Genomic DNA, 21158 nt, shown 5'->3' with positions numbered 1-21158 from the left:
ATGCTGTTTTGCTGGTGCTGCTGCTGGTGTTAGTGGTGTAGCTGCTATTACTGTTGCTGGAGATTAGTGTTTATGCTAGTGATGCTGCTGCTGGTGCTGCTGCTGTTGTGGCTGCTGTTGCTGTTGCTCATGTTGTTGTGGTTGCTGCTGGTGTTGCTGCTAGTGTTGCTGTTGCTGGTGATGGTGGTGTTGCTGCTTCTGCTGTTGCTAGTGCTGTTGGCTTTGCTGCTGGTGCCGTTGCTGTTGTTGCTGGTGATGGTGGTGCTGCTGCTGTTGCTGCTGTTACTGGTGTTGCTGTTGCTGCTGCTGTTGCTGCTGTTGCTGGTGCTGTGGCTGCTGCTGTTGCTGCTGCTGGTGCTGGTGCTGCTGCTACCGATACTGCTGCCATTGCTGCTGGTGTTGCAAGTAAAATTGCTGTTGCTGCTGTAGCTGTTGCTGGCATTGTGGGGGCTGGTGTTGCTGCTGCTGGTGCTGTTGGTGCTGGAGCAGCTGCTGGAGTTAGTGGTGCTGCTGCTGTTACTGTTGCTGGTGTTATGGCTGCTGTTGCTACTGCTGTTAGTGTTGCTGCTACTGTTGCTGTTGCTGCTGCTCGTATTCTTGTGGTTGCTGCTGCTGTTGTTGCTGCTGTTGCTTTGGTTGCTGCTGTTGCTGCTGCTGGTGTGGTTACTGCTGGTGTTACTGCTGCTGTTGCAGCTGCTGTTGCTGGTGTTGCTGGTGCTGCTGCTTTGACTGCTGCTAGTGCTGCTGCTGATGTTGCTGCTGCCAGTGCTGATACTGCTGTTGCTGTAGTTGTTGCTGCTGAAGTTGCTGTTGCTTGTGTTTTTACTGCTGCTCTTGGTGCTGCTGTTGCTGATGTTGTTGCTGCTGCTTCTGCTGTTGCTGGTGCTGGTGTTGCTGCTGGTGTTGCTGTTGCTGCATCTGCTGCAGTTGCTGGTGCTGTTTGTGCTGCTGCTACTGTTGCTGTTGGTGCTGGTGCTGCTGCTGGTGTTACTGGTGCTGCTGCTGTTACTACTGCTGGAGCTGCAGCTACTGCTGGTGTTGCTGATGCTGATGCTGCTGCTGCTGTTGCTGCTGCTTTTGCTGCTGTTGCTGTGGCTGGTGTTGCTGCTGTTAGTTCTACTGCTGTTGTTGCTGCCAGTGCTGCTGCTGCTGCTCATGTTGCTGGTACTGGTGCTGCTGCTGTTGCTGCTGTTCCTGTTGCTGGTGTTTCTGCTGTTCCTGCTTGTGTTGCTGCTGCTCCTCCTGTTGTTGCTGTTGCTGCTGGTCCTGCTGCTGCTATTGCTGCTGCTTTAGCTGCAGTTGCTCTGGCTTGTGTTTTTGCTGTTAGGTCCGCTGCTACTGTTGCTGCCAGTGCTGCTGCTGCTGCTGCTGCTGATGTTGCTGGTACTGGTACTGCTGCTGTTGCTGCTGTTACTGTTGCTGGTGTTGTTGCTTTCCTGCCAGTGTTGCTGCTGCTGTTCTTCCTGCTGTTGCTGTTGCTCCTGGTCCTGCTGATACTGTTCCTGCTGCTGCTGTTGCTGCTGCTTTTGCTGCTGTTGATGGTGTTGCTGCTGCTGCCGTTGTTACTGTTGCTGATGTTGTTGCTGCCGTACCTGCTGGTGTTGTGGCTGGTGTTGCTGCTGCTGGTGCTGCAGCTGTTGCTGCTGCTTTTGTTGCTGTTGCTGTGGCTGGTGTTGCTTCTGGTCCTGCTGCTGTTGCTGCTGGTGTTGCTGCTGCTGGTGCTGCTCCTCGTGTTGCTGTTGATGCTGCTGTTGCTGCTGCTGGTGCTGCTGCTGTTGTTTATGCTCTTGTTGCTGCTGTTGCTGTTCCTGTGCTGATGATGCAACTGTTCCTGCTGCAGTTGCTGCTGGGTTTGCTGTTGCCGGTGGTGCTGCTTCTTTTGTTCCTGCTGTTTCCACTGCTGCTGGTGATGCTGCTGCTGCTCTTGTTGCTGTTGCTGCTGATGTTGTTGCTGCTGCTGGTGATGCTGATGCTGTTGCTGTTGCTGTTGCTGCTGCTAGTGATTCTGCTGGTGACGCTGCTACTGCTGGTGCTGGTGTTGGTGCTGCTACTGCTGCTGTTGCTGCTGTTGCTGCTGCTGCTGCTGTTGCTCGTGTTGTTGTGGTTGCTGTTGCTGTTGTTGCTGGTGTTGCTGCTGCTGGTGTTCCTGCCGTTCCTGCTTTTGATGCCGCTGGTGTTGCTGCTGCTGGTGCTGCTGCTGTTGCTGCTGCTGCGTCTGCTGCTGCTGCTTCTGCTGATGTTTTGAGAACTGGTACTGCTGCTGGTGTTGCTGTTGCTGCTGTTGCTACTGTGCCTGCTGGTGTTGCTGCTGCTCTTCCTGCTGTTGCTGTTGCTGCTGGACCTGATGCTGCTGTTCCTGCTGCTGCTGTTGCTGCTGCTTTTGCTGTTGTTGCTGTGGCTGGTGTTGCTGTTGTTAGTTCCACTGCTGTTGTTGCTGCCAGTGCTGCTGCTGCTCCTGCGAAAGTTGCTGGTAATGGTGCTGCTGCTTTTGCTGCTGTTCCTGTTGCTGGTGTTGCTACTTTTCCTGCTGGTGTTGCTGTGGCTGGTGGTTTTGCTGTTAGTTCTGCAGTTGCTGTTTTTGCCAGTGCTACTGCTGTTTTTGCTGCTGTAGCTGCTGCTGGTGTTGTTGCTGCTGGTGTGGCAGCCGCTGTTGCTGGTGTTGTTGCTATTCCTGCTGCTTTTGCTTCTGCTGTTTATAGTGCTGCTGGTGTTGCTGCTTCTGCTGGTGCTGTTGGTTTTGCTGCTGGTGCTGTTGCTGTTGTTGCTGGTGTTGGTGGTGCTGCAGCTGGTGCTGCTGTTGCTGGTGTTGCTGTTGCTGCTGCTGTTGCTGGTGCTGTGGCTGCTGCTGCTGCTGTTGCTGCTGCTGGTGCACGTGCTGCTGCTAATGATACTGCTGCCATTGCTTCTGGTGTTGCAGCTATCTTTGCTGTTGCTGCTGTAGCTGTTGCTGGCATTGCTGGTGCTGGTGTTGCTGCTGCTGGTGCTGTTGGTGCTGGTGCTGCTGCTGGTGTTTGTGGTGCTGCTTCTACTGTTGCTGTTTTGCTGGTGCTGCTGGTGTTAGTGGTGTAGCTGCTATTACTGTTGCTGGTGATTAGTGTTTCTGCTAGTGATGCTGCTGCTGGTGCTGCTGCTGTTGTGGCTGCTGTTGCTGTTGCTCATGTTGTTGTTGTTGCTGCTGCTGTTGTTGCTGCTGTTGCTTTGGTTGCTGCTTTTGCTGCTGCTGGTGTGGTTGCTGCTGGTGTTGCTGCTGCTGTTGCTGCTGCTTTTGCTGCTGTTGCTGTGGCTGGTGTTGCTGCTGTTAGTTCCACTGCTGTTGTTGCTGCCAGTGCTGCTGCTGCTGCTGCTAATGTTGCTGGTACTGGTGCTGCTGCTGTTGCTGCTGTTCCTGTTGCTGGTGTTGCTGCTGATCATGCTGGTGTTTCTGCTGCTCTTCCTCTTGTTGCTGTTGCTGCTGTTCCTTCTGCTGCTGCTCCTGCTGCTACTGTTGCTGCTGCTTTTGCTGATCTTGCTGTTGCTGGTGTTTTTGCTGTTACTTCCACAGTTGCTGTTTTTGCCAGTTCTGCTCCTGCTGTTGCTGCTGTGGCTGCTGGTGTTGCTGCTGCTGTTGCAGCTGCTGTTGCTGATGCTGTTGCCGCTGCTTCTGCTGTTACTGGTGCTGATGTTGCTGCTGCAGTTGCTGCCGCTGTTTGTGCTGCTGCTACTGTTGCTGTTGGTGCTGGTGCTGCTGCTGGTGTTAGTGGTGCTGCTGCTGTTACTGTTGCTAGTGCTGCGGCTGCTGCTGGTGTTGCTGAAGCCGTTGCTGCTGCTGCTGCAGCTGTTGCTGCTGCTTTTGCTGCTGTTGCTGTGGCTGGTGTTGCTGCTTTTAGTTCGATTGCTGCTTTGCTGCAAGTGCTGATGCTGCTGCTGCTGATGTTGCTGGTACTGGTGCTGCTGCTCTTCCTGCTGTTTCTGTTGCTTGTGTTGCTGCTGCTCTTCCTGTTGTTGCTGTTGCTGCTGGTCTGGCTGCTGCTGTTCCTGCTGCTGCTATTGCTGCTTCTTTAGCTGCTGTTGCTCTGGCTTGTGTTTTTGCTGTTAGTTCCGCTGCTGTTGTTGCTGCCAGTGCTGCTGCTGCTGCTGATGTTGCTGGTAGTGGTACTGCTGCTGTTGCTGCTGTTCCTGTTGCTGGTGTTGCTGCTGTTCCTGCTGGTGTTGCTCCTGCTCATCCTCTTGTTGTTTTTGCTGCTGGTCCTGCTGCTACTGTTGCTGCTGATTTTGCTGCTGTTGCGGTGGCTGTTGTTGCTGCTGTTAGTTCCATTGTTGCTGTTTTTGCCAGTGCTGCTGCTGCTGTTTCTGCTACTGCTGCTGCTGGTGTTGTTGCTGTGGGTGTTGCTGCTGCTGTTGCTGGTGTTGTTTATAGTGCTGCTGGTGCTGCTGCTTCTGCTGCTGCTGGTGCTGCTGCTGTTCGTGTCGTTGTGGTTGCTGCTGCTGTTGTGGCTGCTGTTGCTGATTTTTCTGCTGCAGCCATTGTTGCTGCTGCTGTGCTGCTGCTGGTGCTGCTGCTTTTGCTGCTGCTGATGCTGCTGCTGCTGCTGCTGCTGATGGTGCTGGTACTGGTGCTGCTGCTGCTATTGTTGCTGTTGCTGTTGTTGCTGTTCCTGCTGGTGTTTCTGCTACTCTTCCTGCTGTTGCTGTTGCTGCTGTTGCTGGTGCTGCTGTTGCTGCTGCTGTTGCTGATGTTGCTGGTGATGTGGCTGCTGCTGTTGCTTGTGCTGTGGCTGCTGCTGTTGCTGCTGCTGGTGCTGGTGCTGCTGCTACTGATACTGCTGCCATTGCTGATGGTGTTGCAGGTACCATTGCTGTTGCTGCTGTAGCTGTTGCTGGCACTGCTGGTGCTGTTGTTGTTGCTGCTGGTGCTGTTGGTGCTGGAGCTACTGCTAGTGTTGGTGGTGCTGCTGCTGTTACTGTTGCTGGTGTTGTGGCTGCTGCTGCTGCTGCTGTTCGTGTTGCTGCTACTGTTGCTGTTGGTGCTGGTGCTGCTGCTGGTGTTAGTGGTGCTGCTGCTGTTACTGTTGCTGGTGCTGCAGCTGAAGCTGGTGTTGCTGATGCTGTTCCTGTTGCTGCTGCTAGTGTTTCTGCTGGTGATGCTGCTGCTGCTGGTGCTGCTGCTGTTGCTGTTGCTGTTGCTCGTGTTGTTGTGGATTCTGCTGCTGTTGTTGCTGCTGTTGATGCTGCTGGTGTGGTTGCTGCTGGTGTTACTGCTGCTGCTGTTGCAGCTGCTGTTGCTGGTGTTTCTGGTGCTGACGCTTTGACTGCAGCTACTGCTGCTGTTGCTGTTGCTGCTGCCAGTGCTGATGCTGCTGTTGCTGTTGTTGTTGCTGCTGGAGTTGCTATTGCTTGTGTTGTTGCTGCTGCTGTTGGTGCTGCTGTTTTTGATCTTGTTGCTGCTGCTTCTGCTGTTGCTGGTGCTGGTGTTGCTGCTGGTGTTACTGCTGCTACGTCTGCTGCAGTTGCTGGTGCTGTTTGTGCTGCTGCTACTGTTGCTGTTGCTGCTGCTGCTGTTGCTGCTGCTTTTGCTGCTGTTGCTGTGGCTGGTGTTGCTGCTGTTAGTTCTACTGTTGTTGCTGCTGCCAGTGCTGCTGCTGCTGCTGATTTTGCTGGTACTGGTGCTGCTGCTGTTGCTGCTGTTCCTGTTGCTGGTGTTGATGCTGTGCCTGCTGGTGTTGCTGCTGCTCTTCCTGTTGTTGCTGTTGCTGCTGGTCCTGCTGCTGCTGTTCATGTTGCTGCTATTGCTGCTGTTTTAGCTGCTGTTGCTCTGGCTTGTGTTTTTGCTGTTAGTTCCACTGCTGTTGTTGCTGCTGCTGCTGCTGCTGATGTTACTGGTACTGGTACTGCTGCTGTTGCTGCTGTTCCTGTTGCTGGTGTTGCTGCTGTTCCTGCTGGTGTTGCTGCTGCTCATCTTGTTGTTGCTGTTGCTGCTAGTCCTGCTGCTGCTGTTGCTGCTGCTGCTGTTGCTGCTGCTTTTGTTGTTGTTGTTGTGGCTGTTGTTGCTGCTGTTAGTTCCGCTGTTGCTGTTTTTACCAGTGCTGCTGCTGCTGTTGCGGCTGTTGCTGCTGCTGGTTTTGTTGCTGTTGCTGCTGCTGTTGTTGCTGCTGTTTATAGTGCTGCTGTTGTTTCTGATCCTGCTGCTGCTGTTGCTGATGCTGTTCGTGTTGTTGTGGTTGCTGCTGGTGTTGCTGCTGCTGGTGCTGCAGCTTTTGCTGCTGCTGTTGCTGCTGCTGCTGCTGATGTTGCTCGTACTGGTGCTGCTGCTGCTGTTGATGCTGTTCCTGTTGCTGCTGTTCCTGCTGGAGTTGCTGCTGCTCTTCCTTCTGTTCCTGTTGCTGCTGGTCCTGCTGCTGCTGTTGTTGCTGATGCTCTGGCTGCTGCTGTTACTCTTGCTGCTACTCGTGCTGGTGCTGCTGCTACTGATACTGCTGCCAATGCTACTGGTGTTCCTGCTGCTGCTGTTGTAGGTAGCAGTGCTGGTGCTACTGCAGCTGTTGGTGGTATTGCTGTTGCTGGTATTGCTGCTGCTGGTGCTGTTGGTGCTGGTGCTGCTGCTGACAGTGGTGGTGCTGCTGCTGACAGTGGTGGTGCTGCTGCTGTTACTGTTGCTGGTGCTGTGGCTGGTGCTGTTGCTGCTGTTTGTGCTGCTGCTACTGTTGCTGTTTGTGCTGGTGCTGCTGCTGGTGTAGTGGTGCTGCTGCCGTTACTGTTGCTGGTGCTGCGGCTGCTGCTGGTGTTGCTGATGTTGTTGCTGTTGATGCTGCTAGTGTTTCTGCTGGTGATGCTGCTGCTTGTGCTGGTGTTGGTGCTGCAGCTGCTGGTGCTGCTGCTTTTGCTACTGCTGTTTCTGTTGCTTGTGTTGCTGTTGTTGCTGCTGTTGCTGGTGTTGCTGCTGCTGCCGTTGTTACTGTTGCAGATGTTGTTGCTGCCCTGTCTGCTGCTGTTGTTGCTGGTGTTGCTGTTGCTGGTGCAGCTGCTGTTGCTGCTGATTTTGCTAGTGTTGCTGTGGCTGGTGTTGCTGCTAGTCCTGCTGCTGTTGCTGCTGGTGTTGCTGCTGCTGGCGCCTGTGTTGGTGCTGCTGCTGCTGCTGTTGCTGCTGTTGTTGCTTCTGTTGCTGTTGCTCGTGTTGTTGTGGTTGCTGCTTCTGTTGTTGCTGCTGTTGTAGGTGTTGCTGCTGCTGGTGTTCCTGCCTTTCCTGCCGCTGGTGTTGCTGCTGCTCGTCCTGCTGCTGTTGCTGCTGCTGCTTCTGCTGCTGCTACTTCTGCTGATGTTGTGGGTACTGCTGCTACTGCTTCTGTTGTGTTTGTTGCTGTTGCTGCTGTGCCTGCTGGTGTTGCTGCTGCTCTTCCTGCTGTTGCTGTTGCTGCTGGTCCTGCTGTTGTTGTTGCTGCTGCTGCTGTTGCTGCTGCTTTTGCTGTTGTTGCTGTGGCTGGTGTTGCTGCTGTTATTTCCGCTGCTGTTGTTGCTGCCAGTGCTGTGGCTGTTGCTGCGAAAGTTGCTGGTACTGGTGCTGCTGCTGTTGCTGCTGTTCCTGTTGCTGGTGTTGCTGCTGTTCCTGCTGGTGTTGCAGCTGCTCTTCCGGTTGTTGCTGTTGATGTTGCTCCTTCTGCTGCTGCTCCTGCTGCTGCTGTTGCTTTTGCTGCTGTTGCTGTTGCTGGTGTTGTTGCTGCTGGTGTTGGGGCCGCTGTTGCTGGTGTTGTTGCTATTGCTGCTGCTGTTTTTGCTGCTGTTTATAGTGCTGCTGTTGTTGCTGCTTCTGCTGGTGCTGTTGGTTTTGCTGCTGGTGCTGTTGCTGTTGTTGCTGGTGTTGGTGGTGCTGCAGCTTTTGCTGCTGTTGCTGGTGCTGCTGTTGCTGCTGCTGTTGCTGCTCTTGCTGCTGCTGGTGTGGTTGCTGCTGGTGTTGCTGCTGGTGTTGTTACTGCTACAGTGGCTGCTGCTGGCGTTGCTGCTGCTGTTGCTGATGTTGCTGGTGTTGCTGTTGTTGCTGCTTCTGCTGCTGTTGGTGCTGCTGCTCTTGTGGCTGTTGCTGTTACAGTTGATTCTGGTGTTGGTGCTGCTACTACTTTTGCTGCTGCTTTGGATGCTGCTAGTGCTGCTGCTGGTGTTGCTGCTAGTGTTGCTGTTGCTGGTGATGGTGGTGTTGCTGCTTCTGCTGCTGCTGTTGTTGCTGCTGTTTATAGTGCTGCTGGTGTTGCTGCTTCTGCTGGTGCTGTTGGTTTTGCTGCTGGTGCTGTTGCTGTTGTTGCTGGTGTTGGTGGTGCTGCAGCTGATGCTGCTGTTGCTGGTACTGCTGTTGCTGCTGCTATTGCTGCTGCTACTGATACTGCTGCCATTGCTGCTGGTGTTGCAGGTATCTTTGCTGTTGCTGCTGTAGCTGTTGCTGGCATTGCTGGTGCTGGTGTTGCTGCTGCTGGTGCTGTTGGTGCTGGTGCTGGTGCTGCTGCTGGTGTTGGTGATGCTGATTCTACTGTTGCTGTTTTGCTGGTGCTGCTGCTGGTGTTAGTGGTGTAGCTGCTATTACTGTTGCTGGTGATTAGAGTTTCTGCTAGTGATGCTGCTGGTGCTGCTGGTGCTGTTGTGGCGTCTGTTGCTGTTGCTCATGTTGTTGTGGTTGCTGCTGCTGTTGTTGCTGTGGTTGCTTTGGTTGCTGCTGTTGCTGCTGCTGGTGTGGTTGCTGCTGGTGTTGCTGCTGGTTTTGTTACTGCTACAGTGGCTGCTGCTGGTGTTGCTGCTGATGTTGCTGGTGTTGCTGTTGTTGCTGCTTCTGCTGCTGTTGGTGCTGCTGCTCTTGTTGCTGATGCTGTTACAGTTGATTCTGGTGTTGGTGCTGCTACTACTGTTACTGCTGCTTTGGATGCTGCTAGTGCTGCTGCTGGTGTTGCTGCTAGTGTTGCTGTTGCTGGTGATGGTGGTGTTGCTGCTTCTGCTGCTGCTAGCGCTGTTGGCTCTGCTGCTGGTTCCGTTGCTGTTGTTGCTAGTGATGGTGGTGCTGCTGCTATTGCTGCTGTTGCTGCTTCTGTTGCTGTTGCTCGTGTTGTTGTGGTTGCTGCTGCTGTTGTTGCTGCTGTTGCTCATGTTGCTGCTGCTGGTGTTCCTGCCGTTCCTGCTGCTTCTGCTGCTGCTGCTTCTGCTTATGTTGTGGGTACTGGTGCTGCTGCTTCTGTTGTTGTTGCTGCTGTTGCTGCTGTTCCTTCTGGTGTTGCTGCTGCTCTTCCTGTTGTTGCTGTTGCGGCTGGTCCTGCTGCTGCTTTTCCTGCTGCTGCTGTTGCTGCTGCTTTTGCTGCTGTTATTGTGGCTGTTGTTGCTTCTGTTAGTTCCGCTGTTGCTGTTTTTGCCAGTGCTGCTGCTGCTGTTGCGGCTGTTGCTGCTGCTGGTTTTGTTGCTGTTGCTGCTGCTGTTGTTGCTGCTGTTTATAGTGCTGCTGTTGTTGCTGCTTCTGCTGCTGCTGGTGCTGCTGCTTTTGCTGTTGTTGCTGTGGCTGGTGTTGCTGTTGTTAGTTCCGCTGCTGTTGTTGCTGCCAGTGCTTCTGCTGCTGTTGCGAAGGTTGCTGGTACTGGTGCTGCTGCTGTTGCTGCTGTTCCTGTTGCTGGTGTTGCTGCTGTTCCTCCTGGTGTTGCTGTTGCTCTTCCGGTTGTTGCTGTTGCTACTGCTCCTTCTGCTGCTGCTCTTGCTGCTGCTGTTGCTGTTGCTTTTGCTGCTGTTGCTGTGGCTGGTGTTTTTGCTGATAGCTCTGCAGTTACTGTTTTTGCCAGTCTGCTGCTGCTTTTGCTGCTGTAGCTGTTGCTGGTGTTGTTGCTGCTGGTGTTGCGGACGTGGTGCTGGTGTTGTTGCTACTGCTGCTGCTGCTGTTGCTGCTGTTTATAATGCTGCTGGTGTTGCTGCTTCTGCTGGTGCTGTTGGTTTTGCTGCTGGTGCTGTTGCTGTTGTTGCTGGTGTTGGTGGTGCTGCAGCTGTTGCTGCTGTTGCTGGTGCTGCTGTTGCTGCTGCTGCTGCTGCTGCCTTTGCTGCTGCTGTGGCTGCTGCTGCTGCTGTTGCTGCTGCTGGTGCTGTTGCTACTGATACTGCTGCCATTGCTGCTGGTGTTGCAGGTACCATTGCTGTTGCTGCTGTAGCTGTTGCTGGCATTGCTGGTGCTGGTGTTGCTGCTGCTGGTGCTGTTGGTGCTGGTGCTGCTGCTGGTGTTGGTGGTGCTGTTCTTGCTGCTGCTGTTGCTGCTGCTTTTGTTGCTGCTGTTTCTTTTGCTTGTGTTGTTGTTGTTGCTGTTGTTGCTGGTGTTGCTGCTGCTGCCGTTGTTAATGTTGCTGATGTTGTTGCTGCTTCTGCTGCTGCCGGTGCTGCTGCTGTTGCTGCTGCTGGTGCTGCAGCTTTCGCTGCTGGTGTTGCTGCTGCTGCTGCTGACGTTGCTCATACTGGTGCTGCTGCTGCTGTTGATGCTGTTCCTGTTGCTGCTGTTCCTGCTGGTGTTGCTGCTGCTCTTCCTTCTGTTGCTGTTGCTGCTGGTCCTGCTGCTGCTGTTGTTGCTGGTGCTGGGGCTGCTGCTGTTACTGTTGCTGCTGCTCGTGCTGGTGCTGCTGCTACTGATACTGCTGCCACTGCTGATGGTGTTCCTGCTGCTGTTGTTGCAGGTAACAGTGCTGGTGCTGCTCAGCTGTTGGTGGCATTGCTGGTGCTGGTATTGCTGCTGCTGGTGCTGTTGGATCTGATGCTGCTGCTGACAGTGGTGTTGCTGCTGCTGTTACTGTTGCTTGTGCTGTAGCTGGTGCTGTTGCTGCTGCTGTTTGTGCTGTTGCTACTGTTACTGTTGATGCTGGTGCTGCTGCTGGTGTTAGTGGTGCTGCTGATGTTACTGTTGCTGGTGCTGCGTCTTCTGCTGGTGTTGCTGATGCTGTTGCTGTTGATGCTGCTAGTGTTTCTGCTGGTCATGCTAATGCTGGTGCTGTTGTTGGTGCTGCTGCTGCTGGTGCTGCTGCTTTTGCTGCTGCTGTTTCTTTTGCTTGTGTTGTTGTTGTTGCTGTTGTTGCTGGTGTTGCTGCTGCTGCCCTTGTTAATGTTGCTGATGTTGTTGCTGCTGTACCTGCTGCTGTTGTTGCTGGTGTTGCTGCTGCTGGTGCTGCTGCTGTTGCTGCTGCTTTTGCTGCTGTTGCTCTGGCTGGTGTTGCTGCTGGTCCTGCTGCTGTTGCTGCTGGTGTTGCTGCTGCTGGCGCTGCTCTTCTTGTTGCTGTTGATGCTGCTGTTGCTGCTGCTGGTGCTGCTGCACTTGTTTATGCTCTTATTGCTGCTGTTGTTATTCCTGCTGCTGATGATACAGCTGTTACTGCTGCAGTTGCTGCTGGGTTTGCTGCTGGTGGTGCTGTTGCTGTTGCTGCTGCTGGTGGTGCTGCTCCTGTTGCTCCTGCTGTTTCCACTGCTGCAGGTGATGCTGCTGCTCTTGTTGCTCTTGCTGCTGATGTTCTTGCTGATGCTGGTGTTGCTGATATTGTTGCTGTTGCTGTTGCTGCTGCTAGTGATTCCGCTGGTGACGTTGCTACTGCTGGTGCTGGTGTTGATGCTGCTGCTGCTGCTGTTGCTGTTGCTCGTGTTGTAGTGGTTGCTGCTGCTGTTGTTGCTGCTGTTCCTGGTGTTGCTGCTGCTGGTGTTCCTGCCATTCCTGCTGCTTGTGTTGCTGCTGCTGGTGCTGCTGCTGTTGCTGCTGCTGGTGCTGCTGCTGCTGCTTCTGCTGATGTTGAAGGTACTGGTGCTGCTGCTTCTGTTATTGTTGCTGCTGTTGCTGCTGTGCCTGCTGGTGTTGCTGCTGCTCTTCCTGCTGTTGCTGTTGCTGCTGGTCCTGCTGTTGCTGTTGCTGCTGCTTTTGCTGTTGTTGCTGTGGCTGGTGTTGCTGCTGTTAGTTCCACTGCTCTTGTTGCTGCCAAAGCTACTGCTGCTGCTGCTGACGTTGCTGGTACTGGTGCTGCTGCTGTTGCTGCTGTTCCTGTTGCTGGTGTTGCTGCTGTTCCTGCTGGTGTTGCTGCTGCTCTTCTGGTTGTTGCTGTTGCTGCTGCTCCTTCTGCTGCTGCTCCTGCTGTTGCTGTTGCTGCTGCTTTTGCTGCCATTGCTGTGGCTGGTGTTTTTTGCTGATAGTTCTGCAGTTGCTGTTTTTGCCAGTGCTGCTGCTGCTTTTGCTGCTGTAGCTGCTGCTGGTGTTGTTGCTGCTGGTGTTGCGGCCGCTGTTGCTGGTGTTGTTGCTATTGCTGCTGCTGTTGTTGCTGCTGTTTATATTGCTGCTGGTGTTGCTGCTTCTGCTGGTGCTGTTGGTTTTGCTGCTGGTGTTGTTGCTGTTGTTGCTGGTGTTGGTGGTGCTGCAGCTGTTGCTGCTGTTGCTGGAGCTGCTGTTGCTGCTGCTGTTGCTGGTGCTGTGGCTGCTGCTGCTATTGCTGCTGCTGGTGCTGATGCTGCTGCTACTGATACTGCTGCCATTGCTGGTGTTGCTGATGCTGTTGCTGCTGCTGCTGTTGCTGCTGCTGTTGCTGGTGTTGCTGGTGCTGCTGCTTTGACTGCTCCTAGTGCTGCTGCTCGTGTTGCTGCTGCCAGTGCTGATGCTGCTGTTGCTGTTGTTGCTTTTGGAGTTGCTGTTGCTTGTGTTGTTGCTGCTGCTGTTGGTGCTGCTGTTGCTGATGTTGTTGCTGCTGCTTCTGCTGTTGCTGGTGCTGGTGTTGCTGCTGGTGTTGCTGCTGCTGCGTCTGCTGCAGTTGCTGCTGCTGATGTTTGTGCTGCTGCTACTGTTGCTGTTGGTGCTGTTGCTGCTGCTGGTGTTAGTGGTGCTGGAGCTGCAGCTACTGCTGGTGTTGCTTATGCTGTTGCTGCTGCTGCTGTTGCTGCTGCTTTTGCTGCTGTTGCTATGGCTGGTGTTGCTGCTGTTAGTTCCACTGCTGTTGTTGCTGCCCGTGCTGCTGCTGCTGCTGCTGCTAATGTTGCTGGTACTGGTGCTGCTGCTGTTGCTGCTCTTCCTGTTGCTGGTGTTGCTGCTGTTCCTGCTGGTGTTGCTGCTGCTCTTCCTGTTGTTGCTGTTGCTGCTGGTATTGCTGCTGGGGCTGCTGCTGTTACTGTTGCTGCTGCTCATGCTGGTGCTGCTGCGACTGATACTGCTGCCAATGCTACTGGTGTTCCTGCTGCTGCTGTTGCAGGTAACAGTGCTGGTGCTGCTTCTGCTGTTGGTGGCATTGCTGGTGTGCTATTGCTGCAGCTGGTGCTGCTGCTGACAGTGGTGGTGCTGCTGCTGTTACTGTTGCTGGTGCTGTGGCTGGTGCTGTTGCTGCTGCTGTTTGGGCTGCTGCTACTGTTGCTGTTGTTGCTGGTGCTGCTGCTGGTGTTAGTGATGCTGCTGCTGTTACTGTTGCTGGTGCTGCGGCTGCTGCTGGTGTTGCTGATGCTGTTGCTGTTGATGCTGCTAGTGTTTCTGCTGGTGATGCTGCTACTGCTTGTGCTGGTGTTGGTGCTGCTGCTGCTGGTGCTGCTGCTGTTGCTGCTGCTGTTTCTGTTGCTTGTGTTGTTGTGGTTGCTGCTGTTGCTGGTGTTTTTGCTGCTGCCGTTGTTACTGTTGCTGATGTTGTTGCTGCCGTACCTGCTGCTGTTGTTGCTGGTGTTGCTGCTGCTGGTGCTGCTGCTGTTGCTGCTGCTTTTGCTGCTGTTGCTGTGGCTGGTGTTGCTGCTGGTCCTGCTGCTGTTGCTGCTGGTGTTGCTGCTGCTGGCGCGGCTCTTCTTGTTGCTGCTGCTGCTGCTGCTGCTGCAGTTGTTTATGTTCTTGTTGCTGCTGCTGCTGTTCCTGCTGCTGCTATTGCTGCTGCTTTAGCTGCTCTTGCTCTGGCTTGTGTTTTTGCTGTTAGTTCCTCTGCTGCTGTTGCTGCCAGTGCTGCTGCTGCTGCTGCTGCTGATTTTGCTGGTACTGGTACTGCTACTGTTGCTGCTGTTACTGTTGCTGTTGTTGCTGCTGTTCCTGCTGGTGTTGCTGCTGCTGCTCTTCCTGCTGTTGCTGTTGCTGCTGTTCCTGCTGCTGCTTTTCCTGCTGCTGCTGTTGCTGCTGCTTTTGCTGCTGTTGCTGTGGCTGTTGTTGCTGCTGTTAGTTGCACTATTGCTGTTTTTGCCAGTGCTGCTGCTGCTGTTGCTGCTGTTGCTGCTACTGGTGTTATTGCTGCTGGTGTTGCTGCTGCTGTTGCTGGTATTGTTGCTGTTGCTGCTGCTGTTGTTGCTGCTGTTTATAGTGCTGCTGGTTTTGCTGCTTCTGCTGCTGCTGATGTTGCTGGTACTGGTGCTGCTGCTGCTGTTGTTGCTGTTCGTGTTGTTGCTGTTCCTGCTGGTGTTGCTGCTGCTCTTCCTGCTGTTGCTGTTGCTGCTGGTCCTGCTGCTGCTGTTGTTGCTGGTGCTGTTGCTGCTGCTGTTACTGTTGCTGCTGTTGGTGCTGGTGCTGCTGCTAATGGTGGTGGTTCTGCTGCTGTTACTGTTGCTGGTGCTGTTGCTGCTGCTGTGGGTGCTGCTATTACTGCTGCTTCTGGTGTTGTTGCTGCTCGTGTTGCTGCTGGTGTTCGTGCTGCTGCTCTGGCTGCTGCTGGTGTTGCTGCTACTGTTGCTGCTGCTGTTGCTGGTGTTGCTGGTGCTGCTGCTTTAACTGCTGCTAGTGCTGCTGCTGGTGTTGCTGCTGCTAGTGCCAATGATGCTGTTGCTGTTGTTTCTGCTGCTTGTGTTGCTGCTGCTCGTGTTGTTGCTGCTGCTGTCGTTGCTGCAGTTGCTGATGTCGTTGCTGCTGGTTCTGTTGTTGCTGGTGCTGGAGTTGCTGCTGCTGCTGCAGCTGCTGCTTTTGCTGCTGTTGCTGCTGCTGTTGGTCCTGCTGCTACTGTTGCCGGTGGTGCTGCTGCTGCTGCTGGTGTTAGTGGTGCTGCTGCTGTGGCTGCTGCTGCTGTTGCTGTTGCTCGCATTGTTGTGGTAGCTGCTGCTGTTGTTGCTGCTGCTGCGGGTGCTGCTGCTGCTGCTGTTGTTGCTGCTGCTGGTGTTCTGGCCGTTCCTGCTGCTTTTGGTGCGGGTGTTGCTGCTGCTGGTGCTGCTGCTACTGATGTTGCTGGTACTGGTGCTGCTGCTGCTGCTGTTGCTGTTGTTCCTGTTGCGGCTGTTCCTGCTGGTGTTGCTGCTGCTGCTGTTGCTGCTGCTTTTGCTGATGTTGCTGTGGCTGGTGTTGCTGCTGTTAGTTCCGCTGCTGCTGTTGCTGCCAGTGCTGCTGCTGCTGTTGCTGCTGTTGCTGCTGCTGGTGTTGTTGCTGCTGCTGTTGCTGGTGTTGTTGATCATGCTGCTTCTGTTGTTGCTGCTGTTGTTGCTGCTGTTTATAGTGCTGCTGGAGTTGCTGCTTCTGCTGCTGCTGGTGCTGTTGGTTTTGCTGCTAGTGCTGTTGCTGTTGTTGCTCGTGTTGGTGGTGCTGCCGCTGTTGCTGCTGCTGCTGTTGCTGCTGTTTTTGGTGCTGCTGTTGCTGCTGCTGTTGCTGCTGTTGCTGCTGTTGCTGGTGATGGTGCCGCTGCTATTGCTTTGGCTTCTGCTGGTGCTGATGCTGCTGCTACTGATACTGCTGCCATTGCTGCTGGTGCTCCTGCTGCTGTTGTTGCGGGTACCATTGCAGTTTCTGCTGTAGCTGTTGCTGGCATTGCTGGTGCTGGTGTTGCCCCTGCTGGTGCTGTTGGTGTTGGTGCTGCTGCTGACGTTGGTGGTGCTGCTGCTGTTATTGTTGCTGGTGTTGGTGCTGCTGCTGTTGCTGCTGCTGTTGGTGCTGCTGCTACTGTTGCTGTTGGTGCTGGTGCTGCTGGCATTAGTGGTGCTGCTGCTGTTACTGTTGCTGGTGCTGCGGCTGATGCTGGTGTTGCTGATGCTGCTGCTGTTGATGCTGCTAGTGTTTCTGTTGTTGATGCTGCTACTGCTTGTGCTGGTGTTGGTGCTGCTGCTGCTGGTGCTGCTGCTTTTGCTGCTGCTGTTGCTGTTGCTCGTGTTGTTGTGGTTGCTGCTGTTGCTGGTGTTGCTGCCGCTATCGTTGTTGCTGCTGCTGATGTTGTTGCTGCCGTTCCTGCTGCTGTTGCTGCTGGGTTGCTGCTGCTGGTGTTGTTGCTGTTGCTGCTGCTGGTGGTGCAGCTGCTGCTGCCGATGATGTTGCTGGTACTGGTGCTGTTGCTGCTGTTGCTGATGTTCCTGTTGCTGTTGTTGCTGATGTTCCTGCTGGTGTTGCTGCTGCTCTTTCTGCTGTTGCTGTTGCAGCTGGTCCTGCTGCTGCTGTTGCTGCTGCTGCTGTTGCTGCTGCTTTTGTTGCTGTTGCTGCGGCTGGTGTTGCTGCTGCTGCTGCTCTTGTTGCTGTTGGTGCTTCTGTTGCTGCAGCTGGTGCTGCTGCAGTTGTTTCAGCTCTTGTTGCTTCTGCTGTTGTTCCTGCTGTTGGTGTCACAGCTGTTCCTGCTGCTGTTGCTGCTGCTGTTGCTGTTGCTGTTGTTCCTGCCATTCCTGCTGCTCTTGCTGCTGGTGTTGCTGCTGCTGGTGCTGCTGGTGCTGCTGCTGATGTTGCTGTTACGGGTACTGCTGGTGCTGTTGCTGCTGTTACTGTTGTTCATGTTGCTGCTGTTCCTGCTGGTGTTGCTGCTGTTCTTCCTGCTGTTGCTGTTGCTGCTAGTCCTGTTGTTGCTGTGGCAGCTGCTGCTGTAGCTATTGCTTTTGCTGCTGTTGCTGTGGTTGTGTTGCTGCTGTTAGTTCTGCTTCTGCTGTTGCTGCCAGTGCTGCTGCTGCTAATGTTGCTGGTACTGGTGCTGCTGCTATTGCTTTTCTTCCTGTTGCTGCTGTTGCTGCTGTTCCTGCTGGTGTTGTTGCTGCTCTTCCTGTGGTTGCTGTTGCTGCTGGTCCTGCTGCTGCTGTTCCTGCTGCTGCTTTTGCTGCTACTTTTGCTGCTGTGGCTGTGGCTGGTATTGCTGCTGCTGGTGATGTTGCTGCTGGTGTTGTTGCTGCTGTTGCAGTTGTTATTGCTGTTGCTGCTGCTGTTGCTGCTGCTGTTTGTAGTGCTGCTGGTGTTGCTGCTTCTGCTGCTGCTGGTGCTGTTGGTTTTGCTGCTGTTGCTAGTGCTGTGGCTGCTGCTGCTGCTGTTGATGCTGCTGGTGCTGGTGCTGCTGTTGCTGATGCTGTTGCTGCTGTTGCTGGTGCTGTGGCTGCTGCTGCTGCTGTTGCTGCTGCTGATGCTGGTGCTATTGCTGCTGCTACTGAACTCCTGCCATTGCTGCTAGTGTTCCTGCTGTGGTTGTTGCAGGTACCATTGCTATTGCTGCTGTAGCTGTTGCAGGCATTGCTGGTGCTTGTGTTGCTGATGCTGGTGCTGTTGGTGCTGCTGCTACTGTTGCTGTTGGTGCTGGTGCTGCTGCTGGTGTTAGTGGTGTAGCTGCTATTACTGTTGCTGGTGCTGTGGCTGCTGCTGGTGTTGCTGATGCTGTTGCTGTTGCTGCTGCTAGTGTTTCTGCTGGTGATGCTGCTGCTGCTGGTGCGGCTGCTGTTGCTGTTGCTGTTGCTTGTGTTGTTGTGTTTGCTGCTGGTGTTATTGCTGCTGTTGCTGTGGTTGCTGCAGTTGCTGCTACTGGTGTGGTTGCTGCTGGTGTTGCTGCTGGTGTTGGTGCTGCTGCTGTGGCTGTGGTTGGTGTTGTTGCTGCTGGTGTTGCTGCTGGTGTTGCTGCTGGTGTTGGTGCTGCTGCTGTGGCTGCTGCTGGTGTTGCTGCTGCTGTTGCAGCTGCTGTTGCTGGTGTTGCTGGTGCTAGTGCTGACGCTGCTGTTGCTGCTGCTGGTGTTGCTGCTGCTCGTGTTGTTGCTGCTGCTGTTGGTGCTGCTGTCGCTGATGTTGTTGCTGCTGCTTCTGCTCTTGCTGTTGCTGGTGTTGCTGCTGCTGTTGCTGCTGCTATTTCTGCTGCTGTTTCTGCTGCTGTTGGCGCTGCTGCAACTATTGTTTTTGGTGTTGGTGCTGCTGCTGGTGTTAGTGGTGCTGCTGCTGTTACTGCTGGTGATGCTGCTACTGCTGCTGCTGGTGTTGGAGCTGCTGCTGTTACTATTGCTGCTGTTCCTGCTGGTGCTGTGGCTGCTGCTGCTGTTGCTGCTGGTGTTGTGGTTGCTGCTGCTGTTGCAGCTGGCACCAGTGCTGATGGAGCTGCTCGTGTTGCTGCTGTTGCTGTTGTTGCTGGTGTTGGTGCTGTTTCTGATGCTGTTGCCGTTGCTGCTCTTCTTGCCAGTGCTGTGGCTGCTGGTGCTGTTGCTGCTGGTGTTGTGGCTGCTGCAGCTGTTAATGCTGGTTTTAGTGCCACTGGTGCTTCTGGTGTTGCTGTTGTTGCTGGTGTTGGTGGTGCTGCTGCTGTTGCTGCTGTTGTTGGTTCTGCTGTTGCTGCTGTTGCTGGTGCTGTAGCTGCTGCTGCTGCTGTTGCTGCTGCTGGTGCTCGTGCTGCTGCTACATATACTGCTGCCATTGCTGCTGGTGTTCCTGCTGCTATTGTTGCAGGTACCATTGCTGTTGCTGCTGTAGCTGTTGCTGGCATTGCTGGTGCTGGTGTTGCTGCTGCTGGTGCTGTTGGTGCTGGTGCTGCTGCTGGTGTTGGTGTGCTGCTGATGTTACTGTTGCTGGTGCTGTTGCTGCTGCTGCTGTTGGTGCTGCTGCTAATGTTGCTGTTGGTGCTGGTGCTGCTGGGGTTGTTAGTGGTGTAGCTGCTCCTACTTTTGCTGGTGCTGCGGCTGCTGATGGTGTTGCTGATGCTGTTGCTGCTGCTAGTGTTTCTGCTGGTGATGCTGCTGCTGGTGTTGCTGCTGTTGCTGTTGCTGTTGCTCGTTTTGTTGTGGTTGCTGCAGCTGCTGCTGCTGGTGTGGTTGCTGCTGGAGTTGGAGTTGCTACTGTGGCTGCTGCTGGTGTTGTTGCTGCTGGATTTGCTGCTGGTGTTGGTGCGGCTGCTGTGGCTGCTGCTCGTGTTGCTGCTGCTGGTGCAGCTGCTGTTGCTGGTGTTGCTGGTGCTGCTACTTTGACTGCTGCTAGTGCTGCTGCTGGTGTTGCTGCTGCTAGTGCGGATGATGCTGTTGTTGCTGCTGCTGGTGTTGTTGCTGCTGCTGTTGGTGCTGCTGTCGCTGATGTTGTTGCTGCTGCTTCTGCTGTTGCTCGTGCTGGTGTTGCTGCTGCTGTTGCTGCTGCTGTTTCTGCTGCTGCTGCTGCTGTTGCTGTTGCTGTTGCTCCTGTTGCCGCTGGTGCTGTGGCTTTTGGTGCTGTTGCTGCTGGTGCTGTTGCTGCTGATGCTGTGGTTTCTGCCGCTGGTGCTGTGGCTGCTGCTGCTTCTGTTGGTGTTGGTGCTGTTATTCCTGCTGCTGGTGCTGTTGTTGCTGTTGTTGCTCATGCTGTGGCTGCTGCTAATGCTATTGCTGCTGGTGTTGGTGCTGCTGCTATTAATGTGGCTGCTGCTGCTATAGTGCTACTGGTGTTGCTGCTTATGCTTCTGCTGCTTCTGCTGTTGCTGGTGCTGGTGTTGCTGTTGCTGTTGCTGTTGCTGCTGCTGTTGGTGCTGCTGCTACTATTGCTGTTGGTGCTGGTGCTGCTGCTGGTGTTAGTGGTGCTGCTGCTGTTACTGCTGGTGATGCTGCTACTCCAGCTGCTGGTTAGCGTGCTGCATCTGGTGCTGCAGCTGTTGCTGCTGCTGTTGCTGTTGCTGCTGCTGTTGCTGCTCCTGGCGTTGCTGCTGCTGGTGTTGCTGCTGCTGTTGCTGGTGTTGTTCCTGTTGCTGCTGCTGGTGTTGGTGCTGCTGCTATTACTGTTGCTGGTGCTGTTATAGCGCTGCTGGTGTTGCTGATTCTGCTTCTGCTGTTTCTGGCGTTGCTACTGCTGGTGTTGTTGCTGCTGGTGTTGCTGCTGCTGTTGCTGGTGTTGTTCCTGTTGCTGCTGCTGTTGCTGCTGCTGCTTATAGTGCTGCTGTCTTTGCTGCTTCTGCTGCTGCTGGTGCTGTTGGTTTTGCTGCTGGTGCTGTTGCTGTTGTTGCTGATGTTGGTGGTGCTACTGCTGTTGCTGCTGTTGCTGGTGCTTCTGTTGCTGCTGCTGTTGCTGGTGCTGTGGCTGCTGCTGTTGCTGTGGCTGCTGCTGGTGCTGATGCTGGTGGTGCAGCTGTTGCTGCTGCTGGTGTTGCTGCTGCTGGTGTTGCTGCTGCTGTTGCTGGTGTTGTTCCTGCTGCTGCTGCTATTGCTGCTGCTGTTGCTGCTGGTGTTGTTGCTGCTGCTATTACTGTTGCTGATGCTGTTATAGTGCTGCTGGTGTTGCTGCTTCTGCTTCTGCTGTTGCTGCTGCTGCTACTGCTGGTGTTGTTGCTGCTGGTGCTGCTGCTGCTGTGGCTGGTGTTGTTCCTGTTGCTGCTGCTGTTGCTTCTGCTGCTTTTAGTGCTGCTGGTGATGCTGCTTCTGCTGCTGCTGGTGCTGTTGGTTTTGCTGCTGGTGCTGTTGCTGTTGTTGCTGGTGTTGGTGGTGCTGCTGCTGTTGCTGCTGTTGCTGGTGCTGTTGTTGCTGCTGCTGTTGCTGCTGTTGCTGGTGCTGTGGCTGCTGCTGTTGCTGTGGCTGCTGCTGGTGCTAATGCTGCTGCTACTGATACTGCTGCCATTGCTGCTGGTGTTCCTGCTGCTGTTGTCGCAGATACCATTGCTCTTGCTGCTGTAGCTGTTGCTGGCATTGCTGGTGCTGGTGTTGCTGCTGCTGGTGCTGTTGGTGCTGGTGCTGCTGCTGATGTTGATGTTGCTGCTGCCGTTAGTGTTGTTGGTGCTGTGGCTGCTGCTGTTGCTACTGCTGTTGGTGCTGCTGCTACTGTTGCTGTTGGTGCTGGCGCTCCTGCTGGTGTTGCTCATGCTGCTGCTGTTACTGTTGCTGGAGCTGCGGCTGCTGCTGCTGTTGCTGCTGCTGTTGATGCTGTTGCTGATGCTGTGGCTGCTGCTGTTGCTGTGGCTGCTTCTAGTGCTGATGCTGTTACTACTGATACTGCTGCCATTGCTGCCTGTGTTCCTGCTGCTGTTGTTGCAGATACCATTGCTGCTGCTGCTGTAGCTGTTGCTGGCGTTGCTGGTGCTGGTGTTGATGCTGCTGGTGCTGTTGGTGCTGGTGCTGCT

At 54.5% G+C, this 21158-nt stretch overlaps 1 pseudogene; it reads right to left on the bottom strand.

Moving 5' to 3' along the window:
- Positions 1-47: 47 nt before the first annotated feature.
- Positions 48-20918, bottom strand: LOC121288044 (annotated as a pseudogene).
- Between the last annotated feature and the right edge of the window lie 240 nt (positions 20919-21158).

Source organism: Carcharodon carcharias, chromosome 2, assembly GCF_017639515.1.
Source record: "Carcharodon carcharias isolate sCarCar2 chromosome 2, sCarCar2.pri, whole genome shotgun sequence".
In the NCBI taxonomy this organism is placed as follows: domain Eukaryota; kingdom Metazoa; phylum Chordata; class Chondrichthyes; order Lamniformes; family Lamnidae; genus Carcharodon; species Carcharodon carcharias.
The sequence above is the reverse complement of the archived record's forward strand: the minus strand, read 5'-3'. Positions and strand labels throughout refer to the sequence as shown.